Raw genomic sequence first — 26,939 nt, forward strand, 5'->3', positions numbered from 1 at the left:
TGAGGAGCCTCCTTGTTAGGTAGTGAGGAGGTAAAGGAGCCTCCTTGTTAGGTAGTGAGGAGCGTCCTTGTTAGGTAGTGAGGAGGTAAAGGAGCCTCCTTGTTAGGTAGTGAGGAGCGTCCTTGTTAGGTAGTGAGGAGGTAAAGGAGCCTCCTTGTTAGGTAGTGAGGAGCCTCCTTGTTAGGTAGTGAGGAGGTAAAGGAGCCTCCTTGTTAGGTAGTGAGGAGCGTCCTTGTTAGGTAGTGAGGAGGTAACGGAGCCTCCTTGTTAGGTAGTGAGGAGCGTCCTTGTTAGGTAGTGAGGAGGTAAAGGAGCCTCCTTGTTAGGCAGTGAGGAGCCTCCTTGTTAGGTAGTGAGGAGGTAAAGGAGCCTCCTTGTTAGGTAGTGAGGAGCCTCCTTGTTAGGTAGTGAGGAGCGTCCTTGTTAGGTAGTGAGGAGGTAAAGGAGCCTCCTTGTTAGGTAGTGAGGAGGTAGAGGAGCCTCCTTGTTAGGTAGTTACGAGGTAAAGGAGCCTCCTTGTTAGGTAGTGAGGAGCCTCCTTGTTAGGTAGTGAGGAGGTAAAGGAGCCACCTTGTTAGGTAGTGAGGAGGTAAAGGAGCCAACTTGTTAGGTAGTGAGGAGGTAAAGGAGCCACCTTGTTAGGTAGTGAGGAGGTAAAGGAGCCAACTTGTTAGGTAGTGAGGAGGTAAAGGAGCCTCCTTGTTAGGTAGTGAGGAGCCTCCTTGTTAGGTAGTGAGGAGGTAAAGGAGCCTCCTTGTTAGGTAGTGAGGAGCGTCCTTGTTAGGTAGTGAGGAGGTAAAGGAGCCTCCTTGTTAGGTAGTGAGGAGCGTCCTTGTTAGGTAGTGAGGAGGTAAAGGAGCCTCCTTGTTAGGTAGTGAGGAGCCTCCTTGTTAGGTAGTGAGGAGGTAAAGGAGCCTCCTTGTTAGGTAGTGAGGAGCGTCCTTGTTAGGTAGTGAGGAGGTAAAGGAGCCACCTTGTTAGGTAGTGAGGAGGTAAAGGAGCCACCTTGTTGGGTAGTGAGGAGGTAACGGAGCCTCCTTGTTAGGTAGTGAGGAGCCTCCTTGTTAGGTAGTGAGGAGGTAAAGGAGCCTCCTTGTTAGGTAGTGAGGAGCCTCCTTGTTAGGTAGTGAGGAGCCTCCTTGATAGGTAGTAAGGAGGTAAAGGAGCCTCCTTGTTAGGTAGTGAGGAGCGTCCTTGTTAGGTAGTGAGGAGGTAACGGAGCCTCCTTGTTAGGTAGTGAGGAGCATCCTTGTTAGGTAGTGAGGAGGTAACGGAGCCTCCTTGTTAGGTAGTGAGGAGCCTCCTTGTTAGGTAGTGAGGAGGTAACGGAGCCTCCTTGTTAGATAGTGAGGAGGTAACGGAGCCTCCTTGTTAGGTAGTGAGGAGCCTCCTTGTTAGGTAGTGAGGAGGTAACGGAGCCTCCTTGTTAGGTAGTGAGGAGCATCCTTGTCAGGTAGTGAGGAGCCTCCTTGTTAGGTAGTGAGGAGGTAACGGAGCCTCCTTGTTAGGTAGTGAGGAGCCTCCTTGTTAGGTAGTGAGGAGGTAACGGAGCCTCCTTGTTAGGTAGTGAGGAGCCTCCTTGTTAGGTAGTGAGAAGCCTCCTTGTTTGGTAGTGAGGAGGTAAAGGAGCCTCCTTGTTAGGTAGTGAGGAGGTAAAGGAGCCTCCTTGTAAGGTAGTGAGGAGGTAAAGGAGCCACCTTGTTAGGCAGTGAGGAGGTAAAGGAGCCTCCTCGATAGGTAGTGAGGAGGTAAAGGAGCCTCCTCGTTAGGTAGTGAGGAGGTAAAGGAGCCTCCTTGTTAGGTAGTGAGGAGGTAGAGGAGCCTCCTTGTTAGGTAGTGAGGAGCCTCCTTGTTAGGTAGTGAGGAGGTAACGGAGCTTCCTTGTTAGGTAGTGAGGAGCATCCTTGTCAGGTAGTGAGGAGCCTCCTTGTTAGGTAGTGAGGAGGTAACGGAGCCTCCTTGTTAGGTAGTGAGGAGCCTCCTTGTTAGGTAGTGAGGAGGTAAAGGAGCCACCTTGTTAGGTAGTGAGGAGGTAACAGAGCCACCTTGTTAGGTAGTGAGGAGGTAAAGGAGCCTCCTTGTTAGGTAATGAGGAGGTAAAGGAGCCACCTTGTTAGGTAGTGAGGAGATAAAGGAGCCTCCTTGTTAGGTAGTGAGGAGCGTCCTTGTTAGGTAATGAGGAGGTAAAGGAGCCTCCTTGTTAGGTAGTGAGGAGCCTCCTTGTTAGGTAGTGAGGAGGTAAAGGAGCCTCCTTGTTAGGTAGTGAGGAGCGTCCTTGTTAGGTAATGAGGAGGTAAAGGAGCCTCCTTGTTAGGTAGTGAGGAGGTAAAGGAGCCACCTTGTTAGGTAGTGAGGAGGTAACGGAGCCTCCTTGTTAGGTAGTGAGGAGGTAAAGGAGCCACCTTGTTAGGTAGTGAGGAGGTAAAGGAGCCACCTTGTTAGGTAGTGAGGAGATAAAGGAGCCTCCTTGTTAGGTAGTGAGGAGCGTCCTTGTTAGGTAATGAGGAGGTAAAGGAGCCTCCTTGTTAGGTAGTGAGGAGCGTCCTTGTTAGGTAATGAGGAGGTAAAGGAGCCTCCTTGTTAGGTAGTGAGGAGGTAACGGAGCCTCCTTGTTAGGTAGTGAGGAGGTAACGGAGCTTCCTTGTTAGGTAGTGAGGAGCATCCTTGTCAGGTAGTGAGGAGCCTCCTTGTTAGGTAGTGAGGAGGTAACGGAGCCTCCTTGTTAGGTAGTGAGGAGCCTCCTTGTTAGGTAGTGAGGAGGTAAAGGAGCCACCTTGTTAGGTAGTGAGGAGGTAAAGGAGCCACCTTTTTAGGTAGTGAGGAGGTAAAGGAGCCTCCTTGTTAGGTAGTGAGGAGCCTCCTTGTTAGGTAGTGAGGAGGTAACAGAGCCACCTTGTTAGGTAGTGAGGAGGTAAAGGAGCCTCCTTGTTAGGTAGTGAGGAGGTAACAGAGCCACCTTGTTAGGTAGTGAGGAGGTAAAGGAGCCTCCTTGTTAGGTAATGAGGAGGTAAAGGAGCCACCTTGTTAGGTAGTGAGGAGATAAAGGAGCCTCCTTGTTAGGTAGTGAGGAGCGTCCTTGTTAGGTAATGAGGAGGTAAAGGAGCCTCCTTGTTAGGTAGTGAGGAGCCTCCTTGTTAGGTAGTGAGGAGGTAAAGGAGCCTCCTTGTTAGGTAGTGAGGAGCGTCCTTGTTAGGTAATGAGGAGGTAAAGGAGCCTCCTTGTTAGGTAGTGAGGAGGTAAAGGAGCCACCTTGTTAGGTAGTGAGGAGGTAACGGAGCCTCCTTGTTAGGTAGTGAGGAGGTAAAGGAGCCACCTTGTTAGGTAGTGAGGAGGTAAAGGAGCCACCTTGTTAGGTAGTGAGGAGATAAAGGAGCCTCCTTGTTAGGTAGTGAGGAGCGTCCTTGTTAGGTAATGAGGAGGTAAAGGAGCCTCCTTGTTAGGTAGTGAGGAGCGTCCTTGTTAGGTAATGAGGAGGTAAAGGAGCCTCCTTGTTAGGTAGTGAAGAGGTAACGGAGCCTCCTTGTTAGGTAGTGAGGAGGTAAAGGAGCCTCCTTGTTAGGTAGTGAGGAGCGTCCTTGTTAGGTAATGAGGAGGTAAAGGAGCCTCCTTGTTAGGTAGTGAGGAGCGTCCTTGTTAGGTAATGAGGAGGTAAAGGAGCCTCCTTGTTAGGTAGTGAGGAGGTAACGGAGCCTCCTTGTTAGGTAGTGAGGAGGTAAAGGAGCCTCCTTGTTAGGTAGTGAGGAGCGTCCTTGTTAGGTAATGAGGAGGTAAAGGAGCCTCCTTGTTAGGTAATGAGGAGGTAAAGGAGCCTCCTTGTTAGGTAGTGAGGAGGTAACGGAGCCTCCTTGTTAGGTAGTGAGGAGGTAAAGGAGCCTCCTTGTTAGGAGCTTGTAGTGGAGGCAGGATGTGCGCTGATACTGATCACAGTGTGATGTCGACATGTGCTGCTATTAACACATCATTAACACGTGTTCGCTCGCCCCATCTCTCTCTCTCTCGTTCACTTCAGTCGTAAAAGACGTTTAAAGCGTTCGCTGATTAATCACACAAACGCCAGCATGCCTGTGCTGCGTGTGTGTGTTAGTGTGTGAATGTGTGCATGTCGTACCTCTACAGATGAATGGTTTGGGTTGGTGTGTGTTCAGCTGCCATTTCCAGACTAGCTCAGTGTTTCTGTCGGTTTCTCTCTCTCCTCTTTCTCTCGTTATGTCACTCGCCCTTTATTTTTCTCTTTCTGTTTTCCTTTACTCTCTTTCTCTCTCTCTCTCTATTTATGTCCCTCGCCCTCTCTCCCTCTGATAAGACTGGTCAGAGTACAGAGTGCGATGTAAGTCAGAGTGTGTTCAGGGAGTGGACTTGATTTCTCTCTTTATGTTCGCTGTTTGAATTGTGTGTGAGTGTGGTTTCAATCCATATGACTGTTGCTGTGTCAATCAAAATGTGACCTTGGGTTGAGACACGGTGGGACATAAAAACAGAAACGACTACGGCTGACTGTGGTTGGCTCTTACAACTGTCAGTCACATAAGCAGCGCTATAAATGGCTGTAATAACACCTTACTGGAACATTTATTGTGGAAGTCTCTCCTCAGACTGACAGTAGAAGCAGAAGCTCACTGAATCTTGTTGTGTAAGAACTGACTTTGTATTTGTGGAGAGAAGTTTTTCTCATTCACTTCCATGCAGTCAAAGCTTCTTTTGTAATTCTGACTTTACAAACAGAAACTTCAGATGTTCTTTATGGGAATAAGAATGTTTGTCTCTACAGAGGCGTCGGCATGTTGCAGCCGCTAACAGGATTTTTTGTGTTCAGTCTGAGTTAAAGAGTGCAGTCTCTGACAGGTTTCACCTGTCAGGTGTTTTATTCTGACGAGTCTGATTCAAAATATCCCAGCATGCCCTGATGATGTGATGATGATAACTTGTTGATAAATGTTGTCAGATTGTTATCAGACATGATGGATCTCAACAGAACGTGGATTCAACATCAGGAAGCAGCAACTTCACCCCACAACCCTCCTGACCAATGAATAAGCGTGTCAAGATGAACCGGTACAGAACCACAGGTGACTCTCTGAGCGTTCCTGCTTTAATACAGACCTCTGTGTATATAACTTTAATATAACGACATAGCTTGTTCCAGTATTTGGTGTTCGCGCCACAGACTGCAGGACGCTGACATGATACGTGGGTATCGAGTGGAAGCAAAGCAACATGGCTACAGGAAGCTAAGTAAATAAACCTAAATCTATGTAATTATTTTATCTTATGGGCCGAGGTGCAGTTCTGATGTCGATGGGGAGCTCTTTGACCACGGATCAAAATTCAAAACAATTATTTACACTGAATTACAGGCACTTTAGTTTTTATTCAACAAACTGCAGCAGAGAGTCTCAACAAACTCCACAGGCTAACAAGCTAACAAACACTGAGTCTGGTACACATATTTAGAAGCCACCGAACCTCTTCTGTATTCTTTAGGAAGTTTGGAGAGCAGAAAGTCTGTACGAGAGCTGATCTCAGCGAGAATAATATCCACAGGCTAACAAGCTAACATGCTAACTAGCACTGAGTGTACTGTCTGACTCTGTTACAGGAACATATCCGGAAGCCCCCGAAGTGGTCTCTTCTGTATTCTTAAGGAAGTTTGGAGAGCAGAAAGTCTGTACGAGAGCTGATCTCAGCGAGAATAATATCCACAGGCTAACAAGCTAACATGCTAACTAGCACTGAGTGTACTGTCTGACTCTGGTACTTGATGATATCTGGCGACCCTTGAAGCCCCTGAAGCAGTCTCTTCGGTATTCTTTAGGAAGTGTGGAGGGCAGCATGTCTGTACGAGAGCTGGCCTCAGCAGTTGAGTCAGGTCGAGTTTACATGTTGTAGTACTCAACATTCTCAGCAGAGAGCACATACAGCCCCACAAGGACAAGGACAGTAGGCTGAAGTGACAGCTTTTTCTTCCTGGAGGCAGTTCGCAGCAGCGTAGACCAGAATCAAAAGAATCAGTTTTCTTTTTTTACTAGTACCAGTCTGAACCTGTTCTAGCTCGTGGGTCTTTTGACTCAAACTGGACCTCTTCAGTTAATCGTGTCGCCTTTCACACGAAACACACAGTCTGCACAGCTGCTCGAACGCGTCGCCGCGTCTCTGAAACAGAGTTCACAGGATAACAGTAGTTTCACTACACAGCAGCCGTCTGTGAGTGAAGGGCCGAGGTGAGGAGGCAAATTAAAACATTTCAGGCAACAAATGATTAATGTGAGAGCAGATTTTCCAGACTTTGCAGCTGTGTAGACTGATTTATATTCAGCAGGTCATATGTAGGTCAGTCACACAGAGATCCTCTGGATGGACGTGTGGACGCTCGCTTCACTGTGGCCTCATTTTCTTTGTTTTCCTGTCAAACTGTATGTAACCTATTTTTCATCCTCTGTGTGTGTGTGGTCGGCTGGATGCAGCTGACATTTCCAGCGTCTCTAATGAGGCTGCAGATCTTCAGATCTTTAAACCAGCTCTGAAAGTGAAACACACTTGTTATAAAACACAAACTGGGAGAAAATCAGGTCTTCACTTTCAAATGAAAACCTGGTCCTTTAACGGCATAAAGGGACCCGAAGAAGGTCCAGAACCGCTGATGCTCAGCCAGTTAACGAGCAGCTGTGGTGGAGAAGTTCCTGCACTTCTCTCTGTGATGAAGATGACGATGATGAGGACGATAAGTCACCCTGACCAACGTAAAGTATGCAAGGGTCCTACAAATTAGGGTGACCAGACATCCCCGTTTTCAGAGGACAGTCCCTGGTTTTGGTGGCCTGTTCCCGGAAATGTCCCCTTTTTTAACTGTGTTAATCATAGACTGTATAAGGTGTTAGCAGACCTGAAGTCAGATTTACGTGGCCAGAAAGATGGACAGCAGATCAGACAGGTGTCGTGCCGAAAAGTTGATCGTTTAAAACTGATTGCCGTCCGCGGGAGCTTTTATCTGGATCAAACACAATTGTGGCTAAATAAGTTTACAGTTTATAGCATAACCAGGCCTGACATTTACGTGATTATAGGCAATAATAGAAGCTTGTTGTTGCTGATAGATTATGTGTTTGGCAGGCCTGTGTCTAATATCCTTGTTTATATTTACTGTGGCCTATAATTAACATGACTTACTGCTTAGTTATATAGAAAATAAAGACATAATCTGTTTTGCAATTATCTTTATGACTACATTATTTAACTTTGTGTGCACCAACCAATCCAGTCCTTTCTACCTGTTAAAATACCTCTGAATGGCCAAAACAATCTATATAATACATTATTCTACTAGCCAGAAAGTGATTGCAGACTTTATTGACTGAAAGGTAGTTTCTGCCTCAAAATGACTTGATTTCATTCTGAAGAGTTAGTTAGATTCAGGGTGGTGATGGTACAGTGTGATAAAATGCATGCCTTTGGTGTAAGAGACCCGGGTTCAATTCCCCACTGTGACACGTCCACCATTGTGTCCCCAAGCAAGACACTTAGCCCCTCATTGCTCCAGAGGCGTGCGACCTCTGACATGTAGAGCAATTGTAAGTTGCTTTGGATAAAAGCATCAGCTAAATGTAATTTATATTTGAAAGTTTCTAAAACCGAAATCGTCCCCCCTTTTTATTTCATATATTATAACAATATATTTTTTAGTGACATACTGACCACCAAACATGTCCCTGGTTTTCATTTCAGAAATCTGGTCACCTTACAACAAATGCAGTGCCGGTCCAAGGATTGTGGTCCTGAAACTTCAGCCTGCGGTACTGCAGCTACATTCTACTCCATGCAGGGCTCCGTAGTCAAGTTAGCAACAATAAATATGCAACGTCCAGTTAGACTTTCAAAATAAAACATGGTTCACATTGTGAAAAATTGCAATTTGGTTAGGTTTAGGAACCAAAACTATTTTGATAGGTTTAGAAAAAAGATCATGGTTTGGGTTAAAATAACTACGTTACTTTTGTGATTTAACTTACGTGAGTTAAGTAACATTAGTTGTGTAAGTTTGGTACTTACACAACTAACGTTAAATTAAAACACTGAATGTTGCCTTTTTGTTTCACACAGGAAACATCCACTGGACTCCTGGGTGAAAGTCCGGTTTCTGGGCCACCCATCCACCCCAACCACCTCCTTACTCTGACGTTCCAGTTAAATATCCTACGTTTAACGTTCATAAATGACGCTACATGGCTTCCCCCAGGGCGTTACAAACCAACGCCAACGGGTTTTGACCATGTGTCCAAACATGTTGCCCTGACACAGACTTGAGACTTGCAGGACTCCAACGGACCTGATCAGACTGGAGGTAGTTTCAAACCTGATCAAGAGACTGAATCACCAAACCACACCCCTCATCACTGATTGTCCAATCACAGCTGAGCAACAGTAACTAGAGGAGTGTGTTTGTAAGCTGGTCTGGTGGTGCAGCGTTATCCTTGTCCTGATCTTTGGGATCCTTTCCACTTCAGTAGTAACAGTAAAAGTGACGCATCACTTTTCACAGTGTTTAACTGTGTTTTTTTTTTACAGTGTGCGACCTGTCAGAGAGAGGCCTCGAGGCTCGCAGCTCTCATCATTTATACAACAAACACTGACTCACACGCTCCTCTGGGAGTCGTAGTCTTTCACATCAAAGATCCTCTACGTAGCAGCTGAGCGCCGACTGAACTTAACGAGCGATGAATGAGAATCTTCTTCAAAGCAAAAGAGCAAACGGAGCGTTTAACCATCAAACTCTGAGTTACAAGTTGCCCTGTGTAAAGTCTAACAGCTGCTGCCGCCGCATGTAACGATCAGTGGATTAATCAATTAATTAATCAAAATAAAACAAAACGATCACATTTTCTCTCTGTTTTCTACCTTTGAACTGAATCTCTTTGGGTGTTGGACTGTCGGTCGGACACGAGACATTTAAAGAAACTGGGACGGACGTTTAAATATATGAATCTGCAGATGAATCAATAATAAAATAAGCATTAGCTCCAGCCCTCCGTCCAGCCAGGAAGGAGGTCAGAGGTCAGTGCACCTGACAGGAGAGGAGCATGTGAGTCTGGACCTGATGAAGACGATGAAGATGATGGTGGAGGAGGTTGTTGCTTCCTGTCTGGTAACGCTGAGCGTCTCTGACAGCAGCTGTCCGTCTGAATCTCCGAGAGTCTGCAGACACACAGCGAGCAGCCCCCGATGATGTCACCGACACACAGCACAGCGTTTAAGATGATGTCATCAGTGTGCTGATCCCGATGACGGTTGCCGGGAGAAAAGGTCAGCGGTTTGAACATCAAGAGCCAGTTTCTCTTTTTTACAGTCGCAGGAAAAAAGGTTCTTTGGAATCACCTGGATTTCTGCATAAACTGATCATAAATGTGATCTGATCTTCATCTAAGTCACAACAACAGACAAACACAGTCTGCTTAAACTAACTCCTCACAAACAATTATATGTTTTCATGTTTTTATTGAACACACTGAGTAAACAGTCACAGTGCAGGGTGGGAAAACTATTTGAACCCCTAAGCTAATGACTTCTCCAAAAGCTAACTGGAGTCGGAAGTCAGCCAACCTGAAGTCCAATCAATGAGACGAGATTGGAGGTGTTGGTTAGAGCTGCCCTATAAAAAAAACACATAAATTTTAGTTTTGCTATTCCCATGAAGCTTTGCCTGATGCGAACCGTGCCTTGACCAAAAGTGCTCTGAGAAGACCTCAGATTAAGAATTATTAACTTGCTTGAAGCTGGAAAGGGTTACAGAAGTATCTCTAAAAGGCTTGATGTCCATCAGTCCACGGTAAGACAAACTGTCTATAAATGGAAAAAGTTCAGCACTGTTGCTGCTCTCTCTAGGAGTGGCCGTCCTGCAGAGATTACTGCACAAGCACGAGGTTAAGAAGGATCTTAGAGTTACAGCTGAAGACTCACAGAAATCTGTGGAACATGCCAACATCTCTGTTAACGACTCTACGAAACGTCTAACACTAAACACAAATGGAGTTCATGGGAGGAACCACAGAGGAAGCCTCTGCTGTCACAAAAAACACTGCTGCAAGTCTGAAGCTGCAAAAGAGCGCCTGGATGTTCCACAGCCCTACTGGATAAATATTCTGTTGTTTGGAAGGAACAAACAACCCCATGTGTGGAGGAAAAAAGGCACAGAGCACCAACATCAAAACCTAAACTGTGAGGTATGGTGGAGGGGGCATCATGGTTTGGGGCTGCTTTGCTGCCTCTGGGCCTGCAAGGGTTGCTCTCATCGACGGAAAAAATGTATTCCAAAGTTTATCAAGACATTTTGCAGGAGAATGTCCCCCAACTGAAGCTCAACAGGAGATGACAACGACCCAAAGCACAGAAGTAAACCAACAACAGAACGGCTTCAGCAGAGGAAAATACACCTTCTGGAGTGGCCAAGTCAGAGTCCTGACCTCAACCTGAATGAGATGCTGTGGCATGACCTCAAGAGAGCGATTCACACCACACATCCCAAGAATATTGCTGAACTGAAACAGATTTGTAAAGAGGAAGGGTCCAAAATTCCTCCTGACTGTTGTTCGGATTTGATCTGCAGCTACATGAAACATTTGGTTGAGGTTGTTGCTGCAACAACAGACAGGACATCATGAGTGCTGCTCATTTGTCAGGAAGTAAGTTTTGTTTTAAGCCTGTTTGTCACTAGCCAAAATTAGCATCCCAGCTAATATCACAGTTAACGTGAATTACAGATGCACCTTGCTAACCAAGCTAGCTAGCTCCACCCTCTTGTTCAAATATGGTCACGTCCGGTTCCAAAAAAACAAGATGGCGACGGCCAAAATGTCAAACTGGAGGGTTCACTTCTGTTCTACCATCTGAGGGTGTGACTCTTGATTAGCTGCTGATGCAACATACCTGAGGGACAGCAGGTGGAGATGTTGAGGTCTTCCTCACTGAGCTGATGCCAAAAGGGTCAAACAGTTTGATGTCTTGATACGTAACCATCCACCTTTTAAATAAAACTGTCCACATTAAGAGACGAGCGGGTGAAATCAGAAGCGATGCTCAATCACAGTCTCTTTACTGCAGCTCCTTCCTGCAGGTCTTTGCTCAGTATCGTCTACAGACAGGTGATGTTACACCTGTTATAATACTATTTGTTAGTCATGGATCACTATGCTTTAGTGAAACGTTTTGCAGTCTCACTTTATGCTAAATAATTCCCTCTGATCATTAACAGCTGTTTTATTAACATTTTCTCATTATTACTGCTCCTCTGATGAACTGCTGGTTTCTGGGCTCGAAACTCAAGCAACTTTTTCTGGCAACCGTTTTGTGACACAAACCTTCCCACTGACGAAGCAGAAGAGGCGGCTTCATGTGGACATTTCAGGGCTGTTGAAGATGTTAATGATTAAATCACACAAACACACACCTTCTCATGAGCAGCTGACGCTCATCAGGCTGAAACAAGTGAGTTAACTGAGTTCTGACTCTGAACAAACCTCACAGGAAGCCTCTTAGCATTAGGATCAATATTTCTCCACCGAAGGCTTTTAAACAGCACTCAAAGCTTCATGTGGGGATATAAAACTTACAGAAAATATTTGAACAGTTAACTGAATAAACACATAATGAAAATCGTTTAAAACTACTTAGAGATATGAGGGTGTCCAGGGCCTCAACATGTGTCCGTCTGCCATCTGGAGTCTAAATAACTGAACAAAGACTGAACTCGCAAAACAAACGCCACCCACATGTCAACCTGTTACTCAGTGTCCAGGAGGAGACGAAGCGAACTTCAACCAGCCGGAGTCTTAAGAAGACGATCAGCGGAGTCAGACTGCAGAGGCCCGAGGCCCTGCTGAAAGACCACGTCCACTTCAGACTTTCCAAACAGAGGACAGATTCAGAGCTGATCACATCTGCAGTCACACTGAAACCTGTCAATCAGAATGATCAGATCCAGCACAGATCAGAGGCCGTCCCTCGCTGAACTGACAACTCTGGAGGAAACATGTTACCTCTCCGCTTCTTCTGCATCTGCAACTGCTTCATCCCTCTCTTCTTCTCTGGTTTCCTCTCTCTCAGTCTTCTCCAGTCCTCTCCTGTCCTCCTCTCTTTATCTCTCCTGCTTCCTGTCACTTTCTCTTTCTGTCTTTTGGTTCACTTTGCATCAGAGACATCTCAACAAAACTGTATTCCCCAGTGGTTCACCTCTAAAGCTCAGCGACAAACATGTTGCTGAGTGTCTGTTTCATCTGAACACAAACAGAAATGTAAAAACTACAGATTGTGGTTTTTAGAGAAAGTTATGTGCTACAGGGCTGGCGGTTTCCCCCGTTCCAGTGTTTATGCTAAGCTAGGCTAACCACGTGACTGGTATCCATCAGAACATCCTACTCTCTGAGCTGCGTCTTACTCCTTACTGTTGAGTCCAGTCTGGTCTGACAACATGGCCACTGAACAGACGGTAAAGCCTTTACAGTCAGGTAACAACAGGACCTTTTCCTTTAGCGCCACCTTCAGGACAAACTGTACTGTTCTTGTGACGCTGCTGCTAAAGATCGATCCAGTGAACAGCGAAAGGAAACGCTTTGTTTCACAGCTCTGCAATGTCTGAATAATAACGCAGGAAGATTCCTGGACAGAACTCCTGAGGCCTTTTTCAACTCCTCAATACACAAAGTTCAGATCAGGTTTATGGGCGTTTGGACTCCAGAGGACTCCAGGATGATGACATCACGCTGTCCTCCACAGGATGATGACATCACGCTGTCCTCCACAGGATGATGTCACCACGCTGTCCTCCACAGGATGATGTCATCACGGATGATGTCATCACGCTGTTTCCACAGGATAATGTCATCACACTGTCCTCCACTGGATGATGTCATCACGCTGTCCTCCACAGGATGATGACATCACGCTGTCCTCCACAGGATGATGACCATGGGCACTGACTGAAAGCTCATCTCAGGAGTGGCTAGCTGCTGAGGCGACCAGTTGGTGTCACGTCTCCAGAAACCTCTGAAACAATCTCCAAACACTGTGGCTGGTGGCTGTTGCAAAATGCATTCTGGGATACATGGCCCAAGTCCACACAGTCAGCTCCATCAGATCTGATAAAACTGCCACAGCGAGAACTCTTCAGGTCATCTGGGCTGAACTTCTACATGTGACTCTGATGTGACTCAGTAGTTTGACTGATGACTTGAGAACACAAGAACACTGACTGACTGGTCACACGGTTGTAATGTATCCTATTGATTGGTTGCCAAAGACAGAGAAAGGGAGAAATGGCAAGGAAACACAAAGGCAAGAACGTTGGTGAGCAGTGAGAAAGTGATTTGGTTTAGCTTCAGGCTGTCTCTGTGGTGAACATGAATGAACTGAAACCAACATGACTCAGTGCAACATGACTGTTAACAGGAGACCGGAGTGGACCTGAGCAGGTCCGGCCATGCAGTGGAGTGGACGACACTGTGGGTAACGAGTGACGGAGGAAAGTTTGTGGAGTTCAGGTCAGTATGTATGTTTGGCCTGTTAGTGCTGGTACTGCATGGGGATTAGTGGAGCTAAGAATAGAAAACGAGATCAACATTTTACAGTTTTTTCCATTAAAATTTTTTTTTTATTTGGAAACGTTATACTATTTAGGAAACTTGAATTTTAAACCAAACTAAATATTCACTTATTACTCATTATGTATACTGAATTGAACACAACTTTCACGGTTGAGCTGCTGGGCTCTCTGTGGATTATCTGAGAAATTAGCTGGCATTAATTAACTGGAAGTGGATCTATTCAACAGTGTCTTCTTATTAGTGCAGAGTGTTACATCATGAAATAGTTTCTTCATTTTCATTTTACACAGTAGTTTAGTTTCCTGCTGAGGGATATCGCAGCCTCAGTGTCTCCTGTTAGAATCAGAGATTTCTGTATGTGCTGTAAACAGTCAGAGCGGCTCTCAGATCAGTTTTTCGTCTCTCTTCTGTTTATTTGTTATTTCTGTTGACGCTGTTCTTTCATCACATTCCTCTGTTGGTCTCTGTGCTGGTTGTATTTCACAGTGTGTTCAGTAATCTGACACTTGCTGTGTAAATATTAACCTGAGAACATTATCTTCTCTGCCACACACACTGCAATACACTGCAAAACTCACTGTAACACACACTGCAATACACTGCAAAACTCACTGAAAAACTCACTGTAACACACTATGCCACACACACTGCAATACACAGCAAAACTCATTGTAACACACACTGCAATACACACTGCAACGCACACTGCAAAACTCACTGTAAAACACATTGCAACACATTGCAACACACTGCAAAACTCACTGCAACGCACACTGCAAAACTCACTGTAAAACACACTGTGCAACATACTGAAACACACACTGCAACACACACTGCAATACACAGCAAAACTCATTGTAACACACACTGCAATACACACTGCAACGCACACTGCAAAACTCACTGTAAAACACACTGCAACACATTGCAACACACTGCAAAACTCACTGTAAAACACACTGTGCAACATACTGAAACACACACTGCAACACACACTGCAAAACTCACTGTAAAACACACTGTGCAACATACTGAAACACACACTGCAACACACACTGCAAAACTCACTGCAAAACTAACTGCAAAACACACTGTAAAACTCACTGCAACACACTGCCACACACACTGCAACACACTGCAAAACTCACTGAAACACACTGCAACACACTGCCACACACACTGCAACACACTGCAAAACTCACTGCAACACACACTGCAACACTGCAAAACTAATGGCAACACATACTGGAACACATTGCAACGCACACTGAAACACAATGCAAAACTCACTGCAACACATCCTGCAACACACACTGAAACACACTGCCACACACACTGAAACACACTGTCACACACACTGCAACACACACTGAAACACACTGCCACACACACTGCAACACACACTGAAACACACACTGAAACACTGAAACACAGAAACACACACTGCAAACAACACACAATGCAAAACTCACTGCAATACATAGTGCTAAACTCACTTTAAAACTCACTGCAACACACACTGCAACACACTGCAACACACTGCCACACACACTGCAACACACACTGAAACACACTGTCACACACACTGCAACACACACTGAAACACACTGCCACACACACTGCAACACACACTGCAACACACTGCCACACACACTGCAACACACTGCCACACACACTGCAACACACTGCAACACACTGCCACACACACTGCAACACACACTGAAACACTGAAACACAGAAACACACACTGCAAACAACACACAATGCAAAACTCACTGCAATACATAGTGCTAAACTCACTTTAAAACTCACTGCAACACACACTGAAACACACTGCCACACACACTGCAACACACACTGAAACAATGAAACACAGAAACACACACTGCAAACAACACACAATGCAAAACTCACTGCAATACATAGTTCTAAACTCACTTTAAAACTCACTGCAACACACACTGCAACACACTGCAACACACTGCCACACACACTGCAACACACTGCAAAACTCACTGAAACACACACTGCAACACACTGCAAAACTAATGGCAACACATACTGGAACACACTGCAACGCACACTGAAACACAATGCCACACACACTGCAACACACTGCAAAACTCACTGCAACACACACTGCTACACTGCAAAACTAATGGCAACACATACTGGAACACAATGCAAAACGCACTGCAATACATAGTGCTAAACTCACTTTAAAACTCACTGCAACACACACTGCAAAACTGACTCTAACACACTGCAACACACTGCAAAACTCACTGCAAAACTAACTGCAACACATCCTGGAACACACAGCAACACACACCGCAAGCAACACACACTGAAACACACACTGCCACACACACTGCAACACACACTGAAACACACTGCCACTCACACTGCAACACACTGAAACACACACCGCAAGCAACACACACCGCAAGCAACACACACTGCAACACACTGCCACACACACTGCAACACACACTGAAACACACTGCCACTCACACTGCAACACACTGCAACACACACCGCAAGCAACACACACCGCAAGCAACACACACTGCAACACACTGCCACACACACTGCAACACACACTGAAACACACTGCCACTCACACTGCAACACACACTGAAACACACTGCCACTCACACTGCAACACACACTGCAACACACTGCCACTCACACTGCAACACACTGCAACACACACCGCAAGCAACACACACTGCAACACACACTGCAAAACACTGCCACTCACACTGCAACACACTGCAACACACACCGCAAGCAACACACACTGCAACACACACTGAAACACACTGCCACTCACACTGCAACACACTGCAACACACACCGCAAGCAACACACACTGCAACACACACTGAAACACACTGCCACTCACACTGCAACACACTGCAACACACACCGCAAGCAACACACACTGCAACACACACTGCAACACACTGCAAAACTCACTGCAAAACTAACTGCCACTCACACTGCAACACACTGCAACACACACCGCAAGCAACACACACTGCAACACACACTGCAACACACTGCAAAACTCACTGCAAAACTAACTGCCACTCACACTGCAACACACTGCAACACACACCGCAAGCAACACACACTGCCACTCACACTGCAACACACTGCAACACACACCGCAAGCAACACACACTGCAACACACACCGCAAGCAACACACACTGCAACACACACTGCAACACACTGCAAAACTCACTGCAAAACTAACTGCAACACATCCTGCAACACACACTGCAACACACACTTAAACACACTGCAACACACACTGAAACACACACTGCAACACACACTGCAACACACACTGCAACACACACTTAAACACACTGCAACACACACTGCAACACACACTGCAACACACACTTAAACACACTGCAACACACACTGAAACACACACTGCAACACACACTGAAACACACACTGCAACACACACTGCAACACACACTTAAACACACTGCAACACACACTGAAACACACACTGAAACACATACTGCACACCTCCTCTCCTTATATTAATAACACTAACTGCACCTCCTCTCCTTATATTAATAACACTAACTGCACCTCCTCTCCACCTCCTCTCCTTATATTAATAACACTAACTGCACCTCCTCTCCTTATATTAATAACACTAACTGCACTTCCTCTCCTTATATTAATAACACTAACTGCACCTCCTCTCCTAATATTAATAACACTAACTGCACCTCCTCTCCTTATATTAATCACACTAACTGCACCTCCTCTCCTTATACTAATAACACTAACTGCACCTCCTCTCCTTATACTAATAACACTAACTGCACCTCCTCTCCTTATACTAATAACACTAACTGCACCTCCTCTCCTTATATTAATAACACTAACTGCACCTCCTCTCCTTATATTAATAACACTAACTGCACCTCCTCTCCTTATACTAATAACACTAACTGCACCTCCTCTCCTTATATTAATCACACTAACTGCACCTCCTCTCCTTATATTAATAACACTAACAGCACCTCCTCTCCTTATACTAATAACACTAACAGCACCTCCTCTCCTTATATTAATAACACTAACTGCACCTCCTCCCCTTATATTAATCACACTAACTGCACCTCCTCTCCTTATATTAATCACACTAACTGCACCTCCTCTCCTTATATTAATAACACTAACTGCACCTCCTCCCCTTATATTAATAACACTAACAGCACCTCCTCTCCTTATACTAATAACACTAACTGCACCTCCTCTCCTTATATTAATAACACTAACTGCACCTCCTCTCCTTATATTAATCACACTAACTGCACCTCCTCTCCTTATATTAATAACACTAACTGCACCTCCTCCCCTTATATTAATAACACTAACTGCACCTCCTCTCCTTATACTAATAACACTAACTGCACCTCCTCTCCTTATATTAATAACACTAACTGCACCTCCTCTCCTTATATTAATCACACTAACTGCACCTCCTCTCCTTATATTAATCACACTAACTGCACCTCCTCTCCTTATACTAATAACACTAACTGCACCTCCTCTCCTTATACTAATAACACTAACAGCACCTCCTCTCCTTATACTAATAACACTAACTGCACCTCCTCTCCTTATACTAATAACACTAACTGCACCTCTTCTCCTTATATTAATAACACTAACTGCACCTCCTCTCCTTATATTAATAACACTAACAGCACCTCCTCTCCTTATATTAATAACACTAACTGCACCTCCTCTCCTTATACTAATAACACTAACTGCACCTCCTCTCCTTATACTAATAACACTAACTGCACCTCCTCTCCTTATATTAATACCACTAAATGCACCTCCTCTCCTTATATTAATACCACTAAATGCACCTCCTCTCCAGGCTCAGAGTGTAGGCAGCTCCTCCTGTGTGCACCTCCTCCTGCTGCCATTCATTAGAACGGTCAGAGACAAAGAGCAGCTTCTATAGCGCAGATCCAGCTGCTGGCCCCCATGTAAACACACACACACACACACACACACGGTGTCACCTCCGCTCGCGCTGATCCCGGAGCAGCCGGTAGTTTCCAGTTGTGGTTTTACACGGTGACAGATGAGACCTCAGGTGCACACACACACACACGGTGCAGGAGGAGGTGGTGGTGATGGAGGAGGTGACCGACAGCCCGCTGCTCCTCAGCCCGGGCAGCAGGCGGCAGGTCTCGGCTGTGAATTTGCTGACAGCGCCGTTTGTACCTGCAGGAGAGAATCACTCCAACAAACCGGGTCTCTCGGTCAAAACGGCCGTGAACGCGCCCCGGTGCCTCGTGCCACAGAAACGGTAAAAACAGAGCGGGACCCCGCCGTTGCGTTACCTTCATAATTCCTGCCGTGTTCCTCCGGTTCTCCCAGCCCCGCGCGGCGCGTCTGCTCTCCTCTCCGGTGAGAATCCTCTCCGGGCTTTTAGAGTATTGATCGCTCCCTCGGTGCTGCTGCCTGCTGCTGCTGCTGCTGCTGCGTGCGTGAGCGAGCGTGCGCTACGAGAGGATGCGCGTGCATGTGCGGTCGTGCGTGATGCCCACTGCAGGTAAAAATGCAAAGCGCTGAAAGGTGGAAGAGCACACACACACACACACACGTGCACGCGTGTTTGTGTGCGCTCACGTGTGTGTGTGTGGTGCCTTCAGGTGGAGCAGCAGCTTAATGGAGCTTTACTACGCTGTAAGAAAGCAACGGACAGTGAATGTCTCTCTACCATCCTCCTCTCTCTCTCTCTGAGAGGCAGTAAAGAAACACAGAGTGATGATGAAGGAAGTGTGTGTGTGTGTGTGCGTGGAGGGGGGCGGGGCACCAGGAAGGAAAGAGGAAGGAAGTGAGGGAGAGAGAGCTCCACCTTCAGTGGGCGGAGTCTGCAGCGTGTATTCAGGGTAATAGGCTGACATCAGCGAGTGTGTGTGTGTGTGTGTGTGTGTGTGTGTGTGTGTGTGTGTGTGTGTGTGTGTGTGTGTGTGTGTGTGTGTGGGCAGAGTTGTATCCAGAAATACAGAAGTCAGGAGTCCGGATCACAGCGCCACCATCATCATCATCACCAGACTCATTGTTAGATTCGGTGAACTGCACCTGTTGACATGTACAGGTAGAGTCATGGCCTAAAATATGGGCCCCCCTGCATGTCTGTCCCATAAGGCACTACTTCTCCCAGACAACTGTTGCAATTCCAAATGCTTTGGTATTCTAATGTTTATTTAGTTTGTTTGCACTGAAACAACACAAAGAAAAGCAGAGAAAAGTCTGAGACGTTCTTCTTGTCTTGTTCTCGTGTATCGTCACGTCTCATGTAACCATGAGACCCAAATGCATCATCACCCCCTGATCTGAGCCCTTATGTCCTCATCACTTTTCAACACAAAGTGACGCCCTTGAGTTTCTTCCACCTCTGTACTGGACTTCTGGTCCACTCTTCTTTTGCCAGCTGCTCTAGGTCTTTCAGATTTGATGGGTTCCTTCTCCCAGCTGCTGTTCTGAGGTTTGTCTTAAACCATGTTTGGTGCTTTTTGAAGTCAGCTTTGGGTCATTGTCCTGCTGAAAGACACTGGGCCCTACATTCAGCCACAGAATTCTTTGGTAGTCTTAGGATTTCATAATGCCATGCACACAGTGAAGACATCCAGCGCCTGAAGCAGCAAAGCAACCAGAAACATCCATGAACCTCCACCTGTTCTTTTCTGAAAACATTAGAATGATGTGCTTTACCAAAAGGCTCTATTTTAGTCTCCTCTGTCCACAGGACCTTCTCCCAGAAGGATGTTGGCTTCCTCAGGTAAGTCTCTGTGTCAGCAGTGGGCTCCTCCTGGATCCCATACCGTAGCGTCCCTTTTCATTCAGATGGTGACGGATAGTGCGAGCTGACCCTGTTCTACTCCATGTCTGCAGGTCAGCCTGAATTTATTTGGAAGTTGATTGAGGTTCTTTATCCACTATTCCAACAATCCGTAGTTGTACTCTTTCATCAGTTTTCCTCTTTCTTCCACAAAGTGGATTCCAGGGAGATCAGGTCCAGGTCCAGGGGCTGTAAAAGTTAAGATCTCTGCAGACACACTGGGAGCCTTGAGATCGTTCATGCTATGTCAAAATGTTGTTTCTTAAATCCTCAGACAACTCTTTGCTCTTCTTTCTTTGGTCCATGTTCAGTGTGGAACACAGACACACAACACAAAGGTCGAGTCGACCTTTCTTCATTTTAACTGGCTGTAAGTGTGATCTCTATATGGCACCTGTGAGCTGCTACAGGTGAGTTTAATTACAATTTAAAGGAGCATCACATGCTTGAAATACAGTTATTTCTGAAGACAGCATATTTTAGAAACTCTTTATATACTTTGTGTGTAAAGAAACTAGTAACTCAAGCTGTCAGGTAAAAGTAGTAAAAAGTCGCCTGAAAAGAAAATAAGTACCTCAGATTTGTACTTTGCATCCAGCCATGGTCCTTGGCTCTCGTCCTCTCGGGTTCCCAAGTGAAGGTCAGCTCCATCAGCACAATGTGTGTCCACAGCGTTGCCATGGAGATGGCTTTAAGGTCGACCACACGCAGAGATGCTCACAAGTCTTTGAGCTAGAGTCCAGGTCAAGTCTCAAGTCTTTGAACAAAAGTCCAAGTCAAGTCTCAAGTCTTTGAACAAAAGTCCAAGTCAAGTCTCAAGTCTCTGAGCTAGAGTCCAGGTCAAGTCTCAAGTCTTTGAACAAGAGTCCAAGTCAAGTCTCAAGTCTTTGAACAAGAGTCCAAGTCAAGACTCAAGTCTCTGAGCTAGAGTCCAGGTCAAGTCTCAAGTCTTTGAGCTAGAGTCCAAGTCAAGTCTCAAGTCTCTGAGCTAGAGTCCAGGTCAAGTCTCAAGTCTTTGAACAAGAGTCCAAGTCAAGTCTCAAGTCTTTGAACAAGAGTCCAAGTCAAGACTCAAGTCTTTGAACATGAGTCCAAGTCAAGTCTCAAGTCTTTGAGCTAGAGTCTAAGTCAAGTCTCAAGTCTCTGAGCCAGAGTCCAAGTCAAGTCTCAAGTCTTTGAGCTAGAGTCCAGGTCAAGTCTCAAGTCTTTGAGCCAGAGTCCAAGTCAAGTCTCAAGTCTTTGAGCTAGAGTCTAAGTCAAGTCTCAAGTCTCTGAGCCAGAGTCCAAGTCAAGTCTCAAGTCTTTGAACAAGAGTCCAAGTCAAGTCTCAAGTCTCTGAGCTAGAGTCCAGGTCAAGTCTTAAGTCTTTGAGCTAGAGTCCAAGTAAGTCTCAAGTCTCTGAGCTAGAGTCCAGGTCAAGTCTCAAGTCTTTGAACAAGAGTCCAAGTCAAGTCTCAAGTCTTTGAACAAGAGTCCAAGTCAAGACTCAAGTCTCTGAGCTAGAGTCCAGGTCAAGTCTCAAGTCTTTGAGCTAGAGTCCAAGTCAAGTCTCAAGTCTCTGAGCTAGAGTCCAGGTCAAGTCTCAAGTCTTTGAACAAGAGTCCAAGTCAAGTCTCAAGTCTTTGAACAAGAGTCCAAGTCAAGTCTCAAGTCCTTGAACAAGAGTCCAAGTCAAGTCTCAAGTCTTTGAACAAGAGTCCAAGTCAAGACTCAAGTCTTCGAACAAGAGTCCAAGTCAAGTCTCAAGTCTTTGAACAAAAGTCCAAGTCAAGTCTCAAGTCTTTGAACAAGAGTCCAAGTCAAGTCTCAAGTCTCTGAGCTAGAGTCCAAGTCAAGTCTCAAGTCTTTGAGCTAGAGTCCAAGTCAAGTCTCAAGTCTCTGAGCTAGAGTCCAGGTCAAGTCTCAAGTCTTTGAACAAGAGTCCAAGTCAAGTCTCAAGTCTTTGAACAAGAGTCCAAGTCAAGTCTCAAGTCTTTGAGCTAGAGTCCAGGTCAAGTCTCAAGTCTTTGAACAAGAGTCCAAGTCAAGTCTCAAGTCTCTGAGCTAGAGTCCAGGTCAAGTCTCAAGTCTCTGAGCTAGAGTCCAGGTCAAGTCTCAAGTCTTTGAACAAGAGTCCAAGTCAAGTCTCAAGTCTTTGAACAAGAGTCCAAGTCAAGACTCAAGTCTCTGAGCTAGAGTCCAGGTCAAGTCTCAAGTCTTTGAGCTAGAGTCCAAGTCAAGTCTCAAGTCTCTGAGCTAGAGTCCAGGTCAAGTCTCAAGTCTTTGAACAAGAGTCCAAGTCAAGTCTCAAGTCTTTGAACAAGAGTCCAAGTCAAGACTCAAGTCTTTGAACATGAGTCCAAGTCAAGTCTCAAGTCTTTGAGCTAGAGTCTAAGTCAAGTCTCAAGTCTCTGAGCCAGAGTCCAAGTCAAGTCTCAAGTCTTTGAGCTAGAGTCCAGGTCAAGTCTCAAGTCTTTGAGCCAGAGTCCAAGTCAAGTCTCAAGTCTTTGAGCCAGAGTCTAAGTCAAGTCTCAAGTCTCTGAGCCAGAGTCTAAGTCAAGTCTCAAGTCTTTGAGCTAGAGTCTAAGTCAAGTCTCAAGTCTCTGAGCCAGAGTCCAAGTCAAGTCTCAAGTCTTTGAGCTAGAGTCCAAGTCAAGTCTCAAGTCTGTTGTGGTTATTACAAATGTTGTATCACCTGCTGCGTTCAATCCAGGTTGCTAATAGCATAGCTATAAGGAATTCTGTAACTGTAACCTGTTTTTCATTTACAGAGCACAACCATGTAACGTGCAATGCAATTATTGATAGCTTATTAAATACTGTAAGTGAACACACTCCCCAGACTCTTAAATCCATTGTAACATTGACTGAATACGGTAGGGTGGTGATTGCGCATAGATAAGATAATTGCCTTTGGCGTGGGAGGCCTGGGTTCGATTCCCACTGTGACACATCCACCGTTGTGTCCCTGAGCAAGACACTTAACACTTAGTTGCTCCACAGGTGGGCGACCTCTAACATGTATAGCAATTGTAAGTCGCTTTGGATAAAAGCATCAGCTAAATGTAAATAAAACTGTAATGTTGCATAAACCTGTAACCTGTTTTTAACTTACAGAGCACAACCATGCAGCCTAATTTACAATGCGTCTACAATTAATGACTTATTATAAGCTTATAAACTACTGTAAGTCAACACACTCCCCAGACTCTCAAACCCAGTGTAAGTTATAACTAAATAAAACTGTAAAGTTACATAGTCAACAATAAAGCTGTAACCTGTTTTTAACTTACAGAGCACAACCATAATGTGCAATGCAATCACTGACAGTTTAAACTACTGTAAATCAACACACCACCAGACTCTCAAACCAGTGTAACGTTATAACTAAATAAAACTGTAAGGTTACATGATCAACAATAAACCTGTAACCTCTTTCTAGCCAACGGCAATAATTAACGTGACGGCAGCCAGTGGGACGTAAATGATTACGTTAATCGACCACCACAAGTTTGGCAAGTAAACCAACACTCATTCATCTTTTCATAACGAATGACAGTCGGAGTTAACCTCTCGTCGGTCGTAGCTGAAGCAAGAAGCAACGTTAGATGGCCAACACTGAGCTGTTTACTCACCACAGGTTACTAACCTTACTAACCAGCGCTTCTTTGTTTGGGTCTTGTTTTATGAAGTTTTAAAGTCAAAGTTTATGATGAATGGCGGAGCAGCTGCCGCTGTTTGTTGTCCTTTCTCACGTGCAGCCGCACGCAGCAGATACTACGTGTTATGTAGGCAGGTTATAGGTAACGGATGGAGGGGATAACAGCACGCTCATCAGACGTTTCCTAAAAATAAACATTGTTCATGAGTCCTGCACCTCGAGTCCGAGTCGAGTCTGAAGTCTTTTGAGGACGAGTCTCAAGTCGAGTCTGAAGTCTTTTGAGGACGAGTCTCAAGTCGAGTCTGAAGTCACTGTGTGTGCGACCTAAGTCGCATTTGAGTCCGAGTCTCTAACTTGAGTCCCCATCTCTGACCACACATTAGCAGGATGCTGGCCTGCGACCCCCTGGCCTATCCCTGATGAAAGCAGTGGTTGTTGTAGCCAACCCGTTCTCGCTCCCATCTCGTCACCTGTCGCTGTTTAACACCCTGGGTACCCTTTAGCATCGTTTCTGCATGTTAGCAAGAATAAAAATGTAACGTCTGGTTATACTTCAAAATAAAACAAACCAAAACCGTTTGGTCAGGTTTAGGAAAAAGATCGTGGTTTGGTTTAAAATAACTACGTTAATTATGAAAGTTAAGTTACGTTGCCTCTTGGGAAGTCCTGTTTCTGGCCCACCCGTCCACCCCAACCACCTCCTTACTCTGGCTTTTCTGCACTTTTAGCGCCAATTTATTTTTTAATTTTTTATTTTGCCTTTATTTAACCAGGGGAAAAGACCCATTGAGATAAAATCTCTTTCAAGGGCGCCTTGGCCAAGAAAGGGAACAGGACAGCGAGTCTAACAGTACAAACATAAAACAACAGTACAAAATACAATCAATACATTTACCCTTTTAGCTATATACAAATACAACAGTCACAACCTACTATCAAACCATTAAACATTACATTAAAACTTCAAGCAGTAGTTAAAATACATCAATGTAATGCCTGCTCATTCAAGCAGGCATTACATTCAACAGTTCCAAAAGGGAGCAGTACCTCCAGCCGGAGGGTCCTTTGCAAGGAGTTCCAAGTTAATGGTGCACAGCATGAGAAGGCAGTTTTTCCCAGCATTGAAGTCACCCTGGGAACTTTAAAAAGCAGCAGCCTGCTGGACTGGGCAGGGCCGCCCATAAGGGGGGAAAAAGGGGAAAGCTTTCTGGGGCCCAGCTGCTAGGGGGACCCATGCAGTCCAGCACTAATGATGTTCATCCTAAATACAAGCCAAGACCAAATTTTATTTTGAACCAAAATACTTACCATAACTTATTAAAATAACAACAAAAATTCCATATATTTAATGTTTCTTTAGAAAATATAGCCTGTTTCATAATGAACCCCTCCCCTCCTGAAAATGGGTAATATTTGTTGTACTCAATGTCAGAACATCAAAAGTACACCGCATGCGGCAGGCCATGTCTGTGTTTATGTAGGAGATAGAGAGAGACAGCATGCATTGATATGAGTAAAGGAGATTTACGGAGGGCCCATTTACTGGTCCTTTTCAGGAGCCTAGTCATTTCTTTGGGCAGGCCTGGGATTGGATATGATGACTACTGACTGCAAAGCTGAGGAGGCTATTAATATTATGTGGTAATTTGCAAACGAGTGCCTTATAAATAAAAATACACAAATGTAGCTGTCTCCACATAGCTAATGATGGCCATACCACCATATCATATAATCTGCAGTAATGTGTTCGCGATTCAGCAAGTGTAATAAAACGCAACAATGCATGGTATGCAGAATCAAGTTTCTTTAACAATTGTGAGGCCGCATGCATATACAGCAGGTCCCCGTAGTAAAGTACCGACAAAATGTTAGACTGGACAAGTTTCTTCCTAAGCTAATTTATTGTCCAGTCAAATACCAAGATATTTATTGCAAGTTACCCTTTCAATGACGGCACCATTTAGTGTGCAAAGGGTAAGGTTCTCCTGAGAACAAGCTCTAGTGAATGTCATGAACTTGGTTTTTATGGGTATTTAAGAGTCATTTGAGGTTGTGTAATGACAACTGCAATGCAGAGAACGCAACCTGAAGCTCCGTGACAGCCTGAGCCAGGGTGGGAAAACATGTATATATAACTGTGTCATCTGCATAGAGATGCAACTTGGCTCGATGCAAATGTTTTCCCTTATTATTTACAAAAATTATCTCAAGGGGTTTAGACATGTGATTTTCAATACACTCTGAGATTTATCAGTCAGATAGTTTCTAAACCAATTCACAAGCTCTGTATCAAAACCCACATTAATTAGACTGGATGACAGTAAGTCATGTTCGACTCAGACAAATGCCTTACATAAATCAACAAATAATGCAGCACAGTGCTGTTTTTCATCAAGAGAATGTGTTAGAAGCTGGCGCCAAGTGGCCTTGACCAAGATGACTTAGTAGTGGGCTCCACAGGGAAGCCAGAACCCGGTCATGACTCCAGAACACACCTCTACTGGGGCCTTTCGACCGAGTATACGTCCCAGAGACCCTCATGTAGATCTTCCTCCAGCAGAGAAGGTGGGACGGGCTTGGAATGTCAGGAAGTCCAGGCGATGAGGCCTGAAACCGTGAAACTACAAAATAAACTTAAATACTGCAAACAAAATCCAGAAACTCGTACTGAGACACTTTGTTCACACAGGCTTGATGTATCCTGTGCACCCTCTCCCAGCTGTGACAGAGCTGAGAACAGAGAGCAGCAGAGTCTAGTTCAGTTAAGCTGGCTGTAGCATCTAGTCAGGAAAATGTTTGTGTGTTGGGGA

General features: G+C 45.2%; 1 protein-coding gene and 1 long non-coding RNA gene across 3 annotated transcripts in view; one reads left to right on the forward strand and one right to left on the reverse strand.

Annotated features, from left to right (window-relative positions):
* The window catches only part of LOC119905516 (membrane-associated guanylate kinase, WW and PDZ domain-containing protein 3-like), a 96,831-nt gene extending 77,569 nt beyond the window's left edge, over window positions 1–19,262 (reverse strand). Inside the window, exon 1 of one of the 2 annotated variants that reach the window (XM_038722628.1) lies at window positions 18,985–19,262. The gene's annotated coding sequence lies outside the window, so the exon portion shown is untranslated. Of the gene's footprint in view, window positions 1–4,108; window positions 7,940–18,984 lie in introns of those variants that run through there. The other variant, XM_038722625.1, reaches the window with a different exon arrangement.
* LOC119905565 lies at window positions 4,960–9,264 on the forward strand. Its single transcript, XR_005444839.1, has 3 exons — window positions 4,960–5,066; window positions 7,720–7,787; window positions 8,095–9,264. It is a non-coding gene; the product is annotated as an uncharacterized LOC119905565 (long non-coding RNA).
* Window positions 19,263–26,939: the final 7,677 nt, after the last annotated feature.

The sequence above is a fragment of the Micropterus salmoides genome, unplaced genomic scaffold (assembly GCF_014851395.1).
Source record: "Micropterus salmoides isolate LMB-PRFRI ecotype aquatic unplaced genomic scaffold, ASM1485139v1 Ms_hic_scaffold_16, whole genome shotgun sequence".
Classification (NCBI taxonomy): Eukaryota; Metazoa; Chordata; class Actinopteri; order Centrarchiformes; family Centrarchidae; genus Micropterus; species Micropterus salmoides.